Source organism: Aphis gossypii, chromosome 3 (assembly GCF_020184175.1).
Source record: "Aphis gossypii isolate Hap1 chromosome 3, ASM2018417v2, whole genome shotgun sequence".
Taxonomy (NCBI): domain Eukaryota; kingdom Metazoa; phylum Arthropoda; class Insecta; order Hemiptera; family Aphididae; genus Aphis; species Aphis gossypii.
In genome coordinates this window covers 6,652,509-6,672,475 of record NC_065532.1, presented here as the reverse complement: position 1 = coordinate 6,672,475, position 19,967 = coordinate 6,652,509, and the positions used below count along the sequence as shown (strand labels likewise).

Below are 19,967 nucleotides of genomic sequence, written 5' to 3'. Positions count from 1 at the left end.
ACAAGATAATAGTTAGGTGCCCTGGCTACTGGTATCAATAAGAATATTCGTTATACAAGTCGTCAGTTATATAGTGTCCTGCAAAATGTGGAGCTCGACTCGACTTTGAAAATTTCATAGTAAATCATGATTTACATGCATAGATTAGTTTAGGACTTAGGTTAGGTATCATATTATGATTAGTGAATGATACCACGGTACCATTGTTGCGGTCAAATATAATACGATACGAGGAAGTGAGGAACGCAACATTACAACAGACAAAGTATATAGCTGTGAATCCGCGTGGCTTAATAAATTCAGTTTGTACATGAAATATGTTATAATAAAAGGCTTTAACCTGAAATATTTGTCGATGAATATCTATTTTCTCAACTGATTTTTCAAGTCCTCGTCAAATATATACATATAATACCGCTTCGGCGTGGAACGTCGCGAACCAAACGAGGAAGAAAGCAGCTTAGGTTAGTTCGCTGCCATCCGCGTAAAGACTGCAAACAATAATTATTATTAAAAAAAAAAATCTATTATAAAAGTAAAGTGCACAATAATAAGACAATATAATATAGCACGCGTGTGAGTAAGTATAATAGTTTGCATATTATATATTATTATATATTACACACAATATATATTATCCTCTTTGCCCGCCATCCGTCGCGCGTTCTGCGCGGCTCTTTCTCTTTCCCCTCGGTCCAGTTATTTGTCACGATCCGTGCTGCGGCAGTGTGCGGCTGGAGGCCTTTTTTAGAAAACGGAATTTTTTTCTCTCTCCGTCTCTCTCTATCTTTTACACGACCCTGCCGGCTACGTTTTAATACAATCATATTTATCTTGTCCCATTGTTTCGACGATCGCAAACGCGCGCGCGCGAGCGCAAGCCGAAACCCGCGCGTACACCGGCATACGGCACTGACTCGCGGGACGGACGCACGCGCGCAACACTACGGAGTTATATCATATTATAATATATAGGTATATGGGTAACCGCGGTATAGATACTTATTATATCGTACATACCGCTGTATATAACGCGTATATTGGGTAGAAAGCGAACGGTTTTCGTATACGCTACAGTTCGGACGACGATGAACGGTTTCTACACACGAGATACATATAATATCGTCTATTACGTTCGATGCGTATTATAATCCGTCGATAATTGGTCGATATGCCTATACCTACTGCGCGCGTATTATACGGTCCGGCCGACGTCAGAGTTTTCGTTTCACGATAATCCTCCTTGGCGGTTTCGACGGTAAATCGCAATAATGCGTTACAGTCCTACACGCGACCGCGGCACGCACGTCTTTCGCGAACCCGCCGCCGAAGACGGTTTTTCCTCTCGTCCTGTTCTTCCTTTTTAATCGAATAACGTACGTTTTCATCGCATCGCTTTCCCCGGTTTGCGGAATAAAAATTTCAGCACTACCGCTGTTATACTGCAGCTATAGTGCGGTTACGCGTGCCCACAGTGATGCCTACCAATATAGTACCTACGAAACGATGTCGGTATATTACACGAGTGTTTGAAACCGGGCGAGGAAAACGCGTTACGGTCACATAATTCATTATTATGTCGACGATTAGAACCGATGTCGTATATAGGTACCAGCTATTTTGTCAATTTTTTACCCGAACCGTTATTGCGCGACACGTATTATAGTGATATTGCGTACGAAACGGCAATATTTCGATTAAGTAAAAAAAAAAATGTTTTAAATAGTATGTACATTACGTACGGCCCGTCTATACGTAGATAATATTCGACCGAATTATAATAATACGATGCGGAAACACATACCATTATATTATGATATGCACGCATTGCTCCCTCTGTATACATAAGGAGAGCGACGTATAGCCCGTACATAGGTGTGTAATATCTGTACGGATGTGAAAGCGTTGCGTCTGCCGAATTTCGGGTGTTATTTTACGTGACGTTGGTTATTGAAACTCGTCAAGTCATTACGAACGGAACATTATAACATTGAAATTTCAAATGATTATTTAATATTGTATTTGTAATTTGATTAACGTTATAAATTATACATCGTAAGAAATTAATCTGTCTATGCATAAATCAATATATTATCTGACCAATGACCATAGTCCTTGTTCGAAAATATTAAACAGCGTTCAGTTATATAATAAAATACAATACGGCAACCATAAGATAATAACAACGGGTGATAATCAGAAAAACATATACTACAAGATTAATTAATTAATTATAAAATGTGTAATTTTGTTTTTGTTATATAATATAATAAGAGTTATATACAAATATTGGAAAATCAAAACGATATTCAAATTCACAGATAATAAAAAAAATAATTAGATCTCCTCAGTAGACGGCTATTCAATACTTCACAATGAATATGCGAGTAAATACAAATATTTATAAAACGTATACTCGAATCGCGAAAAGATTTTCAGGAAATATACACCGATGCCTCCGAATGTGACAAAGAGAATTCCGTAATAAAAATATCTTATAAATAGCGTTTAAAAACTTTAAACAACATTCTCAATGTATACAGCGGAAGCAATAAACATTAAATCTGTCAACAAAAAATTATTAAAACTAAAAATTATACCTAAGTAGGTACTATTAAAATAGAAAACTTTAAAATAATTTCTAAATGTTCAATATTTTAATAAATTTACTATCAAAATATAAACTTCGAAAGAGCATAAAAAAGTTGAAGGTACTTGATTACTCGTGTTTTTAATACTTTAAAATTATTTTAAGACTTACGAAGAACCTAGCTATTAAGTTTCAAAGTTTTTGACCAAGAACAAAATTTAAAAATTTGAAAATATAAAACACCTAAAAATAGCTCCAACTTAATTTAAATATATTTAAGTTTCCTTGGTGTATAAAAAGCTCCAATAGTTTACGGTAGATAATAATTATTAAATAACAAAAAAAAAAAAATAACTAAAATCGTTAATTAATGTTTGAAAATTGAAATGTTTCAATGTCAAATTTTTTCAGGAAATTTATTGGTAGGTATATTGGAATTCAATTCAAAACGCGATAGTAAAATTAATTTGCGGCGTGTGAAAATCGTGACTATGTAGTATTTTTGATTTTTTTTTTATCCACCGTCATTTGAGATGGATTGGGTAAGTCTATCTATGAATATTGTCTATCAATATATACTGCATTAAAACAAACACTAGAAGAGAGCTACAAAACATATCGCTCAAGACTTGGCTCAATTCAAAATTCAAATACCTATAGGTATACTTGCACATATAGTAATCAATATTTTTTCATTCAGAATTTCTGAACAGTAAATAGCAACGATACGACAGGTACGTCATCAGCGTTAAATTATTCCAAAGTTCAGATATACCTAAACCTAACTATACGCTTCTGATGATCGCAATGTCGTCGGTCGTCCGTAGAAAAAACACATTTACGACACACACAATTCGACATCGTCAGTTACTCCGAAACATCGAACACGCTGCACGCCATATGTCATTTCATAACCGATATGTATATATTATATATAGGTATATAATATTACGTATAGTAGACGAGTACTATTGGAAATAAACATTTCGTATGTACAGCGTATATCGAAGCTCGTGTTGTTAACCCGCGATCGACCTCCCGCTGCTGGTGCTCGCGGCTCGCGATTTATTCAGCTTGTACGCATAAGTTATTCGTCGTAAATCATAAATCGACGGCGGACGCGACAATCGTGTACCTATATACAACAGACGTCGCCGTAACGCTTGTCCACGACAAAACGCCAATTCTTCCGGCAACGCGACGGGACTTCCTCGTCGTGCTCACGTTATTATAATGCGTCGTGGACGCATCGCGAAATGTGCGTTTCGATTATACGTCATATTATCATATGGTCATGACGCGCGTTTATGGCGTATTGTAATATATTATACCTATACGTTCGAGCAATCATCGTCTTCAGAGCCCACACGTGGACGTGCCCACGGCAACTATAACATAATATAATATTATCATCATTATTATTATTATTATTATATATACCTATGCGCACCATCTAATCATCGGCTGTTTATATCAATTGGTCCGTAGGCACGTTATTCCGTCGATGATGCCAATCTTCACGGCGACGACGCGTCGGTGACGACGAAGAAGACTACGACGACGGCGGCGGCGGCGGCGGCTGCAGCAGCGGCGGTGGCGGAATGTCGACGACCCACCGGATCGTTTAAATAATATTATATGAAATCGAAATAAAAAAATACTGCACAGGTAGTGGCGCCGAAACTTATTTAATACACAATATATATATATATAGTTAGGACAGATGAGCATGATGGATGAGTGGGTGAGTGGTTGGGCGAGTGGATTGTTATGAATAAATTAACTTAAAACAAAAAATGTATATAATATGCATATATAGGAGGTAAGATACAAAATCAATATATACGTAAAGTGTTGGTTTGGTAGGATACTTTTTATCAGCTGTAGTAATAGTGATGGAATTGCATTATTTCCATTGCACTTATAAAAATAAATTCTGCAATTACTTATTTTCACCTCAAATAAATAATGTTAAGCGTGCAATTTACAGTAGTAGTATTATTATGCCTATAGGAAATAATACAGATATTTGGGTGAAAACTTCACGTAACCTAACGATTATTAATGTTATTACTCGTAATATCGTAGCGTTACAACAACAACAACAACAACAAAAACAAAATTGATAATAATCCAATTTTTCAATATTTTTTCTTTAGTCTTTTCTGATTACTGTGAAAATTACTAGTTAAATTTTTTCAGAACGTAATTTTGGTAAGCTTAAATAGCGTGTATCTAATTTATCAAATCGATGAGTATAAGAATTTTAAGGTAAATTAATTTCTGAATCTCGTTGCGTGTCGTTTTTCATTTATGATTCGAGTAAAGTGATTATAGTAGTATTTAAATTTTAAGATCTTAGAGACTGCCAAATTTTCCGGGCCTAAGTGTCACGAATTTATCGTTATTAATCAAATCTCTCGAAATTTTACGATAAAGATTTACAATGGCGAATCGTATTTTGTCATTAAATCAAACTTATCGTCTAACTAAAACGATGTCGAGATAAACAAAACGACATATTATCGTAAAACAAACACCCATCTGACATTATATAATATTATAATTATTTATAATCTTTACTGACGTTTTTAATAATAATTATTACCGTCGTCGTCGCGTGGTGGCACACATATCGTGTCGATGTCGGTCGTTCGGAAACAGAATCTTGTGCAATATGCGCAGCATTGCAGCGCTATAATGTTACTGTAATATTATTATAAAAACGCATCGCATACAACAATATCGCGTGGAAAAAAAAGAAGTACGACTCGCCACTCGTTTGGTGGTATTTTACCGTGACACTAATTGTATATAATATGATGATAATATATATGTTATTAGCGTCGTTTAACAGTAAGAGATCGGAGATACGTATACCTATATATAGTGCATACACGATACGCGTACGTATATTATAACACATATATAAATAAAGCGAATAAGTTTTACAAGTGCAATATAGTGACTTCGTGAGTATACCTATGCAAACCAAACAAAAACCCTATGTTTTTTTTTATATATTAATGCGAGACGTTATTTGCATATAATATATATTATAAAATATATATTGTTGTGCGTTCGTGTACGTACCTATATACCTATATACGGCTGTAGCGGCTTGAAAAATAAAATGCTAATTGATGTTTATAAAAATGTTAAAGACTCATTAGATAAGCTGTAAAACGTCGTCCGTGTACAACATAATATTACATTATATATGTGATGCCTACTTACATCTGGTCTGAGAAAATATAAATCTTAAATCACTGTGCCTTTTAAAATATTATGTTAAATATTATTGTGGACGACCTAAACCTTAATATGTACCAACTTACATGTTCTTTAACACGTAACCATAATCGTGCGGAGCAATAAATTTTATCGAGTGTGCACTATAATAACAGCACTATAAATAATAACTATATCCTTATCAGTTAGTAATTACCATATTCTATATTGACCATGGTTACATCCTATATATATATGTTATGTACATTGAGTTTTAGCAGTGTTTTTTCTCGACTGCAATTTAATGTGAAACTCGACCAAACAGTTTGTTAAATAGCGTGAATACCTAGTATTATTTGTAGAGAGCTATTATTCAACTAGTGATTTAAAATTTAAATTAATATAAATCTTCACCACGGAAAGTTCTCTGTACAATGTACATACTTGCATATTAAAACAAATTTAATTCAATTATGAATCGTTATGTCGAATCACATTATATAATTGTTTGTTTGTGTAGGTACTACGCGTAAGTAACACTATATGATATTATAAGTCAAAATATTATATTATCACTTACCGACATTAATTAATATGCGTTTCAAACTGCAAGGCGGATAAGTAAAGAAGACAAATATTAAATTTCCCGTATGAAATCTATTTAACTCAATCCAATGGACTTCATCGAAATCCATTAATCCGAAATTCTTGACGATTAAACTACAATTTATTTATTTTTTCGTTTTTTCACAATACTATTTTGTATTTTTCTAAAAAAATTCAGTACGTTTAATGACGTGTATAATAAGGTAATACTATGATAGTAATAATGTATTACTAATAAAACTAAAAAGTAACTACAACGGTCTATATAGAATGTAGATGGAATTCTGTTTGCCTATTTACCTAGTATACAGTTTAGATCATTTTCCTGGAAAATTGTCTCGGTTAACCGACCATTATTAAATTTCGTTTTTTCCTTTATTATTTATTTAAATAACTAAAATCATGGATTACCACATGCGCCTCTCTAACGAATTTTTCAAGCCTTTCACAAAATATGGTAATCATTGATTTAGTTATACGCAAAATATGATGATAAATAAGTGGCTATAGATGATAGAAAAAAAATTTGACTTTTTCACAGGCCGTTAAAATTTGTAGAAAAAGCAAAGGTGACTCAACATTTTGTATCCAACATAAAGCGTCTTTGACGCGACCTCCCACAATTTTATCGTTTTGTTTCTATTTTTCGCGATCCTTAGCGATTTTATCGAAAACTTAAACTTTACGTAGGCAATTTGAAACATCGACTTTAGAGTTTTGACGATAAATTTTTCTCGCTGCGCATAAACCGTAACTCGTGTAAGTAAACCGCGTTCATCGAACCGTAAGTCGTCGCTTCCGGACGCGCAGCATAGTACGGCGAATGATTGACGGACACCATCATCTACAGTCGCGGTGGCGGCGGTGGCGTTGGTGATGCGGACGTAGGAAGACGGACTCGGCCTCGCAGAACACTGGTCCAAGTCCATCGCGCGCTCATTGTGTGCGTGCGGTAAACATCATATTATTATTATTATTATTATATTATATTATATTCACGGTATATACCAGCCGACTCTCGCCTCGGGGACCTCACAAGGTGCTGATCGCAATAGGAGCGGCGGAGCGGATTCGAAAATAAGTGGATCATCTCTCCGTATAATAATAATAAAATGTAACATAATGTACCACCTGTATACGACGTGAAATGTGTGTAGATTTATACACAGTGTGTGTGTAGGATTCACCGAGGGCGTGCAGCGATCGCGAGCCCATTAATTAACCGGCGTGGTCTTTACACACGTGACCTACGACCTTTCCCGTCGCTTCTCCGCCCGCTCCGCGCGCACACCTTCCTCGCGGTCGTTCGCAGTGAGCCAACATCCGTTTATGGTAGTATATATCGGCGAAGAAGACGCGACGGATACGGATAAACCGCAATACACTATATTATATATGTGAGTACGGGGTGATCGGCTCAAAAGGCTACACGCTAATATTTCTAACGACGTGGCATATAAAACGTCGTGAACGCGTTCTAATGAGCACGGAGTTTAAAGTCTAGGCGGGATAACGGAGCGAAACGCACTAAACCCATAAACCCACATATGGTATAATTATATTGTGTATAGAAAAAACAAACAAATAATAATAGACGTCCGTAGGCCGCAAAAACTAAAAAAAAATAATCAAAATACCGAAATCGACTTGAAAAAAAAATCGTAAGTGTATAATATTATAATATACACGTCTGAGTACACTCAGACGTAGTTATAAACGTACCTATCATCCTGTACTGCTCCGACTGTTCGCGAATCGCAATAATAATATAACCGTCTTCTCCGGCGGGTCCGTCGTTGCACTCTCCCGATAAAATGCCAGCCTTTCGTATATTATATACGCGTGCAGTACCTATATAAACGTATGTGTATATATTATATCAGGTCGTAACTATAATAATATAATAATATAATATGCCTGGCAGTCATATATAATATATTATACGCGTTCGTCATTGCACGTAGATTTTTTTTTCGCTGTCGATGAGCGCGCGAGCGCACACGCGGAATATCGTTTTATCCTCGTCACTGTGCATTATATTATTATAATATACACGCATAATATTAAAGACTCTCTGCGCAGTACTCCAAAAGATTATAATAAAAACACGAAGACGCGTAAATCGTACATATACCTATTATAATAATATTAAATGAGAGGAATATCGGTCGTGTTTGTTCTTCTTCTTCTCCTACTCCGAAAGACTGTAGAGACGGAGCCTCGTGCGCACTCGAATATAATATGCCACGCGCGCGCTTTTCTTATATTGTTATTATTACGACTTAAGTCATCACGTCATTCCCGATCGCTCGTCAACGAAACGCTAATACAACAACGACATAGCATATTATAATATAATATGATAATGCCTATGGTGCTTGATCGTCGATTGTACGCATTCCGTTTTGTAAAATATAATATATATTTAAATAGGCAAAACCGTCGACGAGTTCGGCGTGGAGTGGAGGGGCAGAATCAAAGTCCAGAGATCTCCGAAATCCTCTTCGGTTGTTATGAACTGTTTGAACTGCGATAGTACCACCGTATAATAGTAATATACAAAATCGTACGGCAAGACGCGCTTCGCTTTTAACCCTCTTATAGATAATTAATATAATCCGCAGACCACAAAGACCTTGGCCTCGCAAACTATTAAACGGTTAATTGTTTATTTATCGATGTGTTAAAAAAAAAAAATCAAAATCTTCCGCGTAGACAATGGTTGTTCGTCCCATTTACGACAAGACGATCCATTCAATTGATATATTACAAACCTGTAGGTTGATGGGTTTTTTCGTTATAAAAAAATATACATTACGTATTTGTTATATTCTGCGCTTTTGTTTGCGCACTTATAAATATTAATACGAAATACGTACTTGAAACCAGCGTGTACTAGTAATGACGAAAAAAAATAAAATAAAATTATCACATGTCATAGCCGAATTCGATTAATTTGTATACACATTGAAACAATGAAATCATACTGTAGCTGATTGCCCGCATACAATATTATTATCATACACTCCTGTATAATAATATATATTACTAAGTATTTTATGGGTACCAAACTAGTTTTTTTTATTCAATTATTTTGATCGCATTTGTTTTTGTGTTTTTTTTTTTTTTTTTTGCAAAATGATTAAACATTTTATACAAAGTTCTACTCGAGTAAGTTAAAAAATACTTAAAATATGATGTCACATTCGTTTTTTATATTGACCATTTGAAGTTCCATATTGAACGAAATCGAATCTCCTAATGTAAAATAACAATTGTTTTCTCAAAGGATTATAATTATTTTATTATAATTCAAACAATTGTATACGTTGAAAAAAGCTATTCTTATTATATACACAGTATTCTTTCCAAAATCGTAAAAAAATTACTAATATATAATTGATTAATTTTAAACTACTTTATCGTGAATCTGCCAAATATATTCTACAGCACTTTGGCACTGAATTTGTAATAGTAAACAACTCAATTATATTAGTTTTCCCTTAAAACTTTTCAAACGTTTTTACCGAAAAAGAAATTGGGAAATGTCACTATTATCCTCATTTATATAGATCCAATTTGTTGCCAAAAATCAGAAACTATCATCAGGGCTGGGTAATAACTGAAACAAAAGTATCTGAGATAAGTAACTATAGGTTACATTTATAACTTGGTATATAATATAATCTTGTAATGTAAAAACATTCTTTTAGTTTAGATTGTTTGTGTACATTGTATAATTAGAGGAAAATGAACACAATTCAAATAATTCATAAATAAAATTGACGGGTACGGGTACAATAATTTTTAATCTTCCTAAAACTGAATAATATTATGGGTCAAACTTATCATGTGTTTGAGAGTATTAAAATGTATTCTAAAAGATTAAAATATAATTAAAATAAATTTGTATGAGTATATAATTACATTTTAAAATTACACGAGTTTGTTTGTGAATTTTCCAAAATAAGCTTTGTACCTACTTGTGTGTGTGTTAATCTGATAGTGATATTAAATTCAATGTTAGCATCTACCTATAAATATATACATTATGCATAAACCAGCTAATTATCAGCTACCTGTGATATTGAATAGGTACATATAGAAATTATTGGGTGGTCGTAATCTTAGTATCTTACTATAATTTTATATCAAATTCAAATCTCTACAGTTCTAAATAGCTTAAAAGATATACCTATCTATAGTTGCCCTCTAGCTGAAATTTATATTTCTAAATTTAAAATAAAAATATATAGTAAGGACTGATCGTTAAAAACATTTATAAAAAAATATTTTATAAGTACAGCAATACATTAAATTATTTTTTTTTTTTTGAAATTGTTTTCATATTTTTGAATGTATACAAATTATTTGTAATTCTATATTCAAAGCTAAATAATATGTACGATTATAGGTATATTTCTCATGCAAAAGAATCAATTAATCAATGCTGACATTAAATTATAAATATCCCTGAAAAATAATATTGGTTTTTATGATCCATACATTACTTTTGTAAGCAGACCAAAAACATAATCGAATCCTAGTTGATAATTATTTTATTTTATTGACGGTGTATAAATAATTTTAACGTTTTAAAATTTGTATGACAAAAAATGACTGTAATTTCAAGTGTAATAAATAATTCAATCATGATTTTATACCAGTTTGACCATCTGGTAGTAAGTCCACCTTGTTTCCTTTACCTTCACTGTAAAAATGTAAATAATTTAATTATTTATAAATATTTTATATTTTGCACAAGGTCATCTGCGACACCTAAGTACGTAGATACTTAATATAATTCAAAAGTATAAACTATTACTTATGTGCGAAAATGTTGGCATTCTGAATTAAACATTACACGCGTCTATTGAACACGATGTTATGAATAAAACGTGTAAATAACGTAGCGCAGATAATAATTAATGATGATCAAAACACGACCAAGACTTTGGCACAGTCTTGTTTTATTAACAAAATGCAAAAAATAATTAAATAGGTACTTATTATATGGTAAGAATTGTGTCGATTGTTTATTTTGTGGAAATTTATTTTAGAACATAAATTACCATTTTAACGACTATAAACTTAAATATAAACACGCTATTCCCGCGAACATGCAAACTTTGTTATAAAATTTGCAAGACACTCCTTCCTTTTTTAAATTGCATAAAATGAAAAATACACGGAATCAGGTAATAACCCGAAATTATAATAATTTTTTTCAGCGTCAAGAGAGCTGTCACTGACAGGAGACATTCGGAGAATCGCATCACATAAAATATAATTTGAAAAATAACTGTAAGATCATTGGTCGTCATCGAGATGAAGATTTTTACTGATTTTAAAATGAACGAAATCTGGGATAGGTATAATGCTAAAACAATTTATTTCATATAAAGAGAATGAGTTCATTCGAGAAATTTCAGCACACAACAGGTCACAGCAAACGAGAAGCGTTCTTCGGAGTGTGAGTTTAGACGCGGCAGAGGCACATGTTATAATATGCCAGCAGCAGCTTTGCTATAATATAGGTATATAATATTATAATGGTATGTATAATTGGCACGTGGGTGGACAACCGCGAGGAGAACGCACTCAAAACGGTCGTAAACTCGAGTGGAAAATTAGACGAGGCCGTTTTTAATCGCGTTTATTATGATTGTTTTCTATTTTTTTTTTTTTTGACGGAGGGCCCGCAAGACACGCCGATCAGTCATTGGTCGTTACATATACAGGGTGCGTATCACGAAGATCTGACGATTTTTTTTTTTATTCTAGTTACATTAATATACGTTGTACGTCAGATCTCCGCGAAGTACTAGAGAGTAGAAATATATTATGTTTGAACAACGCACGCATTTAATAACATCCGGTCGCGGCTTTCGTCGTAAAGAAAAAAAATATAAACTCGCGAGGCAGTAAAATGATGAAAAAAATTATAAGGCAAACTCTCTATAGTCTATAGTCTATACGGTCGACGAACATACGTGATTGACAAACCGTTCTCGAGCTTCGTCACAAAACTATAAATACCGAATATGATGAATTACATCGCTATAACCATACACTATACAGGGTATTGTCTCCATAAAATCGTTTTTTTGTTTCTTATTTAATAATTTTGAAAAACTATAACTTCATTAACAGAGCACAAATTTGATCACTTCTTTCTTTTTCACTTTTTTAGATTTTTTTCAGTTATCCTCACGACTTATAATAATTTAATAATAATGGTGAAATTTTATTTGTATATTTCTGTATATTATTTCAAAATTCGAAGTATATAGCATATTAAAACGAAAATTGTTTCATATACTTAGTTTATTAAAGTAATAAATTATTATAAATTTTGTATAAACAAAAAAAAATTTCTTGCATATTTGTAACATACTTTTATGACATTTGCTACTTATAATATAGCATATTTCAAGCATAAAAACGTAAAAAATGTCAAATTTACATTTCCTATAGGATCCTCAGACACTTGTTGTAAGTGTTTTTTTTTTTAAAAAAACCAGTTTTACATATTTTTCACCGTGTAAATAAACTGAAATTGTTTTACAAACGCTCTATACACCTCAAGGGAACGTCGCAGTATGTTTTAGAACAATAACAATATGGAATATCTAAGAATTTATATGTGAAAGGCCACGAAATACTGTAGGTATTACCTAACATGTATATCTGTTGCATATTTTTATGATTTTTGCTGCATATTATATGGCATATTTCGATACATTTTAGTGCATAATAATTTGATATTTAACGGTGTTTAAATTTTTAAGCGAGTTATGAGAATTTTTAAATTTTAGTGTTTTACATACTTAAAATTAAAAAAAAAATTAAAATACCATTAAAGCTCCCTAGAAAACAGGAATGATCTTCTGTAGAGTTTGATAGTACCTAAGTCCATTCACTCTAGTATTTAATATTGTAGCTCACTACACTAAATTGGACCTGCTGAGCATCGGTTTGCCATGAAAGTCAGATTTCCTGATAGATTAATTATATGTGCACAAAATACAAAGCGTAAAACTAAAACCATAACTCAAAACTAACAATAATAAACATTACAATAGGTATGCATAAATACTACATCTGAAAATTTGAATAATATTACAATAGTTATCTTCGTTTATAAATTGTATACTACTGAAAATCTTTTATTTTTTACAAATTGATTCTGCATGAATATTGAATATATACGTGTTTTGTGTTTATGTCGGTCATTGTAATAATACCATAATATATAGTAAAATAATCAATTATGACTATACCTGTAGAGTTCGGCCACTGTAGGTATTGTTATAGTATTGTGACTTTTAATAATTTTCACTCGTCAACAAAAAATAAACAAACTCCGGCTCAGGCTCGTCAATGGTCATCGTCGTACATCTAGGATAAGTAGCGAGAGAACGATACTCGGAAATATTAGTGTATACTTACTATACGTTTTGTATTATATGCGTATTATTTTATTATGAAAGTCACCTAGCTAGTCGTCGTCGTTAAACCGCTCGGTCATCCGCACGCAGCAATAATATATATCGTATTATACTGTAGACTTCGTAGGCGAAAATCGACTTTTTCATTAGTCGACACACTGCTGCAGCTGCTGTATAATAATATTAATAATAATAATAATAATAAAAGTAATAATACAAAATATACTTTGTATTGTTATTGAGCGGTACACGCACGCATCAACAGCGATCAACAAGGGAAATCGAGTTATTATAAGACGACAGATCGGAATAGTTGGCTCTCTTTGCATAAATTCAAAATGAGATAGATGAAAAAAAAATGATAAAAAATATAAAAAAAATGCTATAATCGTGTTATGACCGTTTTACGATGGAGGTATATGATCGTAACCGAAAAATATAATATGATGCCGTGGAAATGTGTCCAAGTATGTTAAATCGACAAATTCGCTCGTATAGGTTACGTCAAATGGAGCTGTGGCGCCCTAGCCCAGCAAAGTGAAAGTTCGGGTAGAGCTTAAATTGCAGAAGGTTATGAATTCACAGGAATTGAGTGAGTACTTACTAATAATTCTTAAAAAAAATACTTGCACATTTCTTATAGTAATGAAGGAGTTAGAGAGATCCGGAGATACATGAAAATAAAAAATCCAGCAGCAAGGTACCAGCACGTACACAGAGTTTGTCCTTGACTTTTGTTTTTTGATTTTTAAGTTTTCTGATAATTTACAAATTCGAGGATTAAATTTACAATTGATTGTAATAATTTTGAAGATTTTTATATCTAGTCGGAAGGGGAGGGGAATTCGTGTAGTACTTAAATAATATTTTTGAGATCACATTATAGAGTAAAATATTTTCTGGCTGTTGGTATTACATTTATAAATATCGAACTGCTTGTCTAACGTCTTTGAATAAAGATAAACGGATGATATTATATTGTATAAATACAAATGGTATACTATAATGATATTAAAAATATTTATTGATAGGTAAATTTTAATGTTGATAACCACCGCGTATTGTATACTTAAATCAAAAAAATGTTTCGTCAATAATGAACCAGATCGGAAACTCGCTAGAGAAAGCTAGAAATTAAATCCACAAGTAAAAGACGATATGATTTTAATCCATACGGAATCAGACTGTACATAAATCATTTTAATCGACATACATATTTGATGCTAAATGCTAAAATAATATTATAATCTAAACATTCTAAACTTTCATGATTATTAATTACCGATCATTCAGATGTCTTGGCTCGATCGTTATTATTTAATAACCACGGTATGCTCAGATGATGATACTCGTAAAGTTCGATTGTTGTTGTAATAACTGCACTTTTCTTAAGTGATAAACGTTTCAACAGGTAGTTCGTGAATTGTTTCATGGTCAATAAAATCTAAATTTAAATGAAAGTTGGATTATTTAGGGTATATAGTGTATAGCCACAGGGTGTGAATAGAGTTTGCAGTTGTACGATCTAACCGCCAAAAAAGGACTGCTTTAATTAAAATTTTAACTTTTAGGAGGCACCATTGAATTATAGGGCGATTAAGCAATTTTTATTAATTAATAGGTTCTAAATTATATTTTAAATTTAATTTTTAAATTAAAATATAATATGAAAACATTGTTTTTGAAAATGATTTGATAAATATCATTATCAATAACTTGTTTTACTAGTTAACCGTAGGTTACCGAAACATATGTACACTTTAGGTAGGTGTACACCGTGATATTATAACATTAATTAATGAGAAATGAAAAAAAAATAGCCGACGGTCAGTTGATTTAACCACGTTATAATATTATAGTTGACAATGATAATTTTGGCGGTCGCTTTCAGATTTCGAGATTATGGCAAGTGAATGAGACAGCGTGATGTTAAAGTTACATCTATTTACACACACCAATCGGTGTTTATTGATGACAAGAAGGTTATCGCGGCCCGCGGGTATCAGGTATAACATTGACGTTTTCTACTTTTAAAATTAAGTAAAAACACTTCGAGTTTGAAGTGTCCAGAATATTTCAAACATTCTCACACATCGTAGTGACGTTATCATTTATGATAGATATTTATTAAATGTTTGTTGAAAAATCATTTTGTGCATTAGTTAAAGGTAGTACCTTTGAGGCCTCCTCCGAGGGTTTGAGAGCCTATTAAAATTATTCAAACTCCGAAGACGACTTCTGGCTACGCCCATATGATTTAGCGAGCATAGATATACTACCTATAAATAATATCACAATATCTTACTAGTGGTTGTGCGTGTAATAATTGCGTGGCTATCTCCGCGTCCGCCTTGTCGGGCGACATAAATAGCAGTCGGGTCGTCGGCGTATAGTAAAAATGCTCGTCGCCCGGCAAATGTCGATATCGTGTAAGACGATAAAAAAAATGTATACCTATGAAATCGACCAGTTATATAAATTATATAAGCTGCGGCACGATCCGAGGGCCGCCCGACGATCGACTGTTACGACCGAACGAGTGTTTTATTCGTGCGAGCGGGGCCGCGTTCGATCGATAAAAATCATAACACGCGCGGACGCCTGTTTTTTTCTTTATTTTTTTTTTTTTTGTCGTCGCGAGAGATAATATTATAAAAAATAATATGATATAATAATATTATTGTTCGGCCCGTGGACGAACACTGCGGCTGCGTAGATACCGACCGAATACAGAGAGAGCAAATTCTGCACACAAACCGCGCGTGACGGATACAATATACATACGTATTACATACACATCATAAGTGTACAACATACCCACACACACACACACATACATAATATATATTATATATGAAACGCATATATTTCCTACACGTTTTCAAATGTCGTGTGCCAAACGCCGTACACGCGCACAACGTACATATAATATTATCGTTATTTTATTATTATATGAGTCTATATTATAATGATATCTCATCGTAACCTAACCCATCACCAGACTCTTGCGGTATTCTGCGTGCCACGGGACGGTATATATTATGTAGTATAGTTATGTGCATGCGGATCCGAAACAGGAATGGCTTGCGGGCCGAGTATAATTCGTTCGGACGGCGCGCAAAGTCCGTCCATAAACCATCTAGCTGGAAGCCGACGGAGCGGAATAATAAAACACGACGATACCGACGCACAATAATAATACTTAGACACGTGTTATAATATATTATGTATACCGGCTGATCCGTTTAACGTAAGACGCTCCCATTTATATTTCAAAAACCATTGACGTTTTTGAAAATATTTTAATATTTTATCAATATTTTTTTCATAAATTTAATATATTTTATAATATAATAATATCATACACCTATTATACTAAGTCGATGTAGAAATATCTCCAGGTGATATAAATGCACAACTTTACTCCTGGAAATACAGAACAGGACGTCAATGAGAGCATAATTGTTGAACAATTTATATAAAGGAGAATTTCTTACAAGATTAAGAAGTATCGAAAACGATTAGAAGAAAGAATTGTTTTAAGTCATAAAAGTATACCTATGGTAAACAAAATAACACGTGATAGACTAATAAAGTTTTTAAGGTGCATTATATTATGTCTCGTCTTGTATAGGTATAACATTTAACTATAAAACGATTGTAAATCGTATACGAAGTTGAACGACTTTTTTGCAATAGTGCTGTTGGAAGATCTCTTCAATATATAAATACAGAAACATTTGTAAAACTGAATAAGAATTATTATACAACTATAGAACATAGCTACCATTATGAAACATTTATAAAAAAAATAAATTGATAACAGAAAATATAATACATTGTTAAAGTTGTTAAAAAATTAACATAAGAAAAATAATAATTAAGGCTGTACGTTTATAAAAAAGTGCATTACCTATATGTTATATTGCAGTAGGTTTTTTACGATTATGTAATTTTCAATCGAGTTTGGCGCATCTATATAAAATAACGCAGTTTAAAAATGCTCATAAGTCGCTTTGAAAGGGAGTAAAGCAAAAACCAATATACGAACACAGTTCGTTAAAGTTCTTACCACCATTAAGTTTCATAAAAGGTCAATTTGGTTTAATATTATGAAATAATCAAACGAAGTTAAACGTCGACTGCTGAACGTAAAGTATATGGCTATGTCACGCTCTAGTGTAAGACGGAGGCAACAAAGTCGGATGTAGCATCCTCTTAAGCCTTAAGAAAAACAATATTAGTACAAATACATTATAGGTACTATATCACTATACACTTACGATATTGTAAATCGTTGACGTGCAGACTAATGAACTCTTTAAAAACCGAAAAATTAGCCGATCTTCTACCATACATACTTTACGCCGTAGGTATAACATACAGCAGTCATAAAGTAGGTAAATACACGCATACGTTATTATAATAAATTCTGCACACGGCCGACGGTCGCTTTTGGCTGTGCCCAAAGTGCCCACCATGATAATATTACATGTGATGCACGGCCGTTCGAAAAACAATATTAAAATAATAATATACGAATCGCTTTCGGCCCTAATTACACACGCCACTAATACGTTCGTTTAAATTATTCCACCTCTGTATCGATTTTCGACCGGTAAATTATACTACCCGGTGCGTCATATTATATCGACACGGATCACGCGGAAATATCCATCGATATACGTATATTATTATACGCATCTCTTCGTAATTATAATTCTATAGATATATTAAGCAAATTTAACATATTCCAAAACAGACGTCTTTTAAAAATCAATTATGTAGTTACAGTCCCGTCGTTTTCGTCTCCGGTGTAGTATTATCATCCTACATCTCGACCCACAGATCGATTATTCCGAATACTATCCTGGTCCACACGAAACACAACAGAATAATATTATATTCGACTTACGACTGTTTTCTTTAAGCGTTTTACCGTTCGTTTCCGAAAAAAATAAAGAGATATCAGCGTTTTTTCGAAGACTTCCAATATCCACCGACTTTCCATACACTCGTATATCATACACAAGATCAGTGGCTATTTTCATGTGTACTGTAACACACTTCATGCACTACGAAAAATAAAAATATGTACCACCTTATAAACATATCTACGTGTTTCTACACCTAATAACATTATGTATATCTTTATTTCATTTATTTTTAAAAGGGAATATAATAAGTTACACAAAATAAGTTAGTTTTGTGTCTCTACTATAAAATTTGAATTTAGACGTAAATGTATTATGTATTAAAATAACTGTTTAAAGCATATAGTTCAGCAATCGCCCACGACTTACCTCAGAATGTGTATATAGAATTAACAATGAATCAATTATTATTGTTGATGTGTATGAGATGTAACAACGGCTCGGTGCTTTGAACGGTCCTGCGGGGTTTGAAGTATAGATTACTGGATTCTAACTACGACTAACGTACTTAATCTTGAGACTTGAAAAAATAAGTTAAAAGGCATCCAATAATAATCATTTTTATAATAATACTATTATAATAACCAATAGAAAAATAGTATAATTAGTCAGAAGCGCATTGATTAGCTGTATGATGTGAAAACATAAAACAAAATATTTAAAATAAAAAATATTAAATAAAATATTAAAAGAAAAAAAAATAAGAAAATATACAAGTGTTGGCCAACGATATCGATAATTCGATACGATATTGATATCGTAGGTATTTTCTTCATAATTTCGATATCGATATCTAAAAATAATTATTGAAAATATCGCGATATCGAGCTGGTTAATCGGGGCTCGGAAAAATAAAATTGGTGGATTTATATATACACATACTTTTACCTATTAGATAATAAATTATAGCATATTGTATTATTGTGATAAATTTCAAAGAAATAGTTCACCATATTTCTATTATTATAACCTAATTTTCTACATTATATTAAAATGTTTAGTTTTACATACTTTTAATGTAATACATAATAAATTATTATTAATAATTAGTAGTAGTAATTAATATGCATATAATCAATAATATTTTAAATATATGCAAATCGATATAGATATTGATATTTTTTGGATATCGCGATAAAATATCGGAAAAATAAA

At 32.5% G+C, this 19,967-nt stretch overlaps 1 long non-coding RNA gene across 1 annotated transcript; it reads right to left on the bottom strand.

Annotated features, from left to right (window-relative positions):
- Positions 1-356: 356 nt before the first annotated feature.
- LOC126550641 (uncharacterized) lies at positions 357-15,615 on the bottom strand. Its single transcript, XR_007604717.1, has 5 exons — positions 15,161-15,615; positions 13,925-14,048; positions 13,711-13,828; positions 8,150-8,278; positions 357-491 (listed from the first exon to the last, which is right to left on the bottom strand). It is a non-coding gene; the product is annotated as an uncharacterized LOC126550641 (long non-coding RNA).
- Between the last annotated feature and the right edge of the window lie 4,352 nt (positions 15,616-19,967).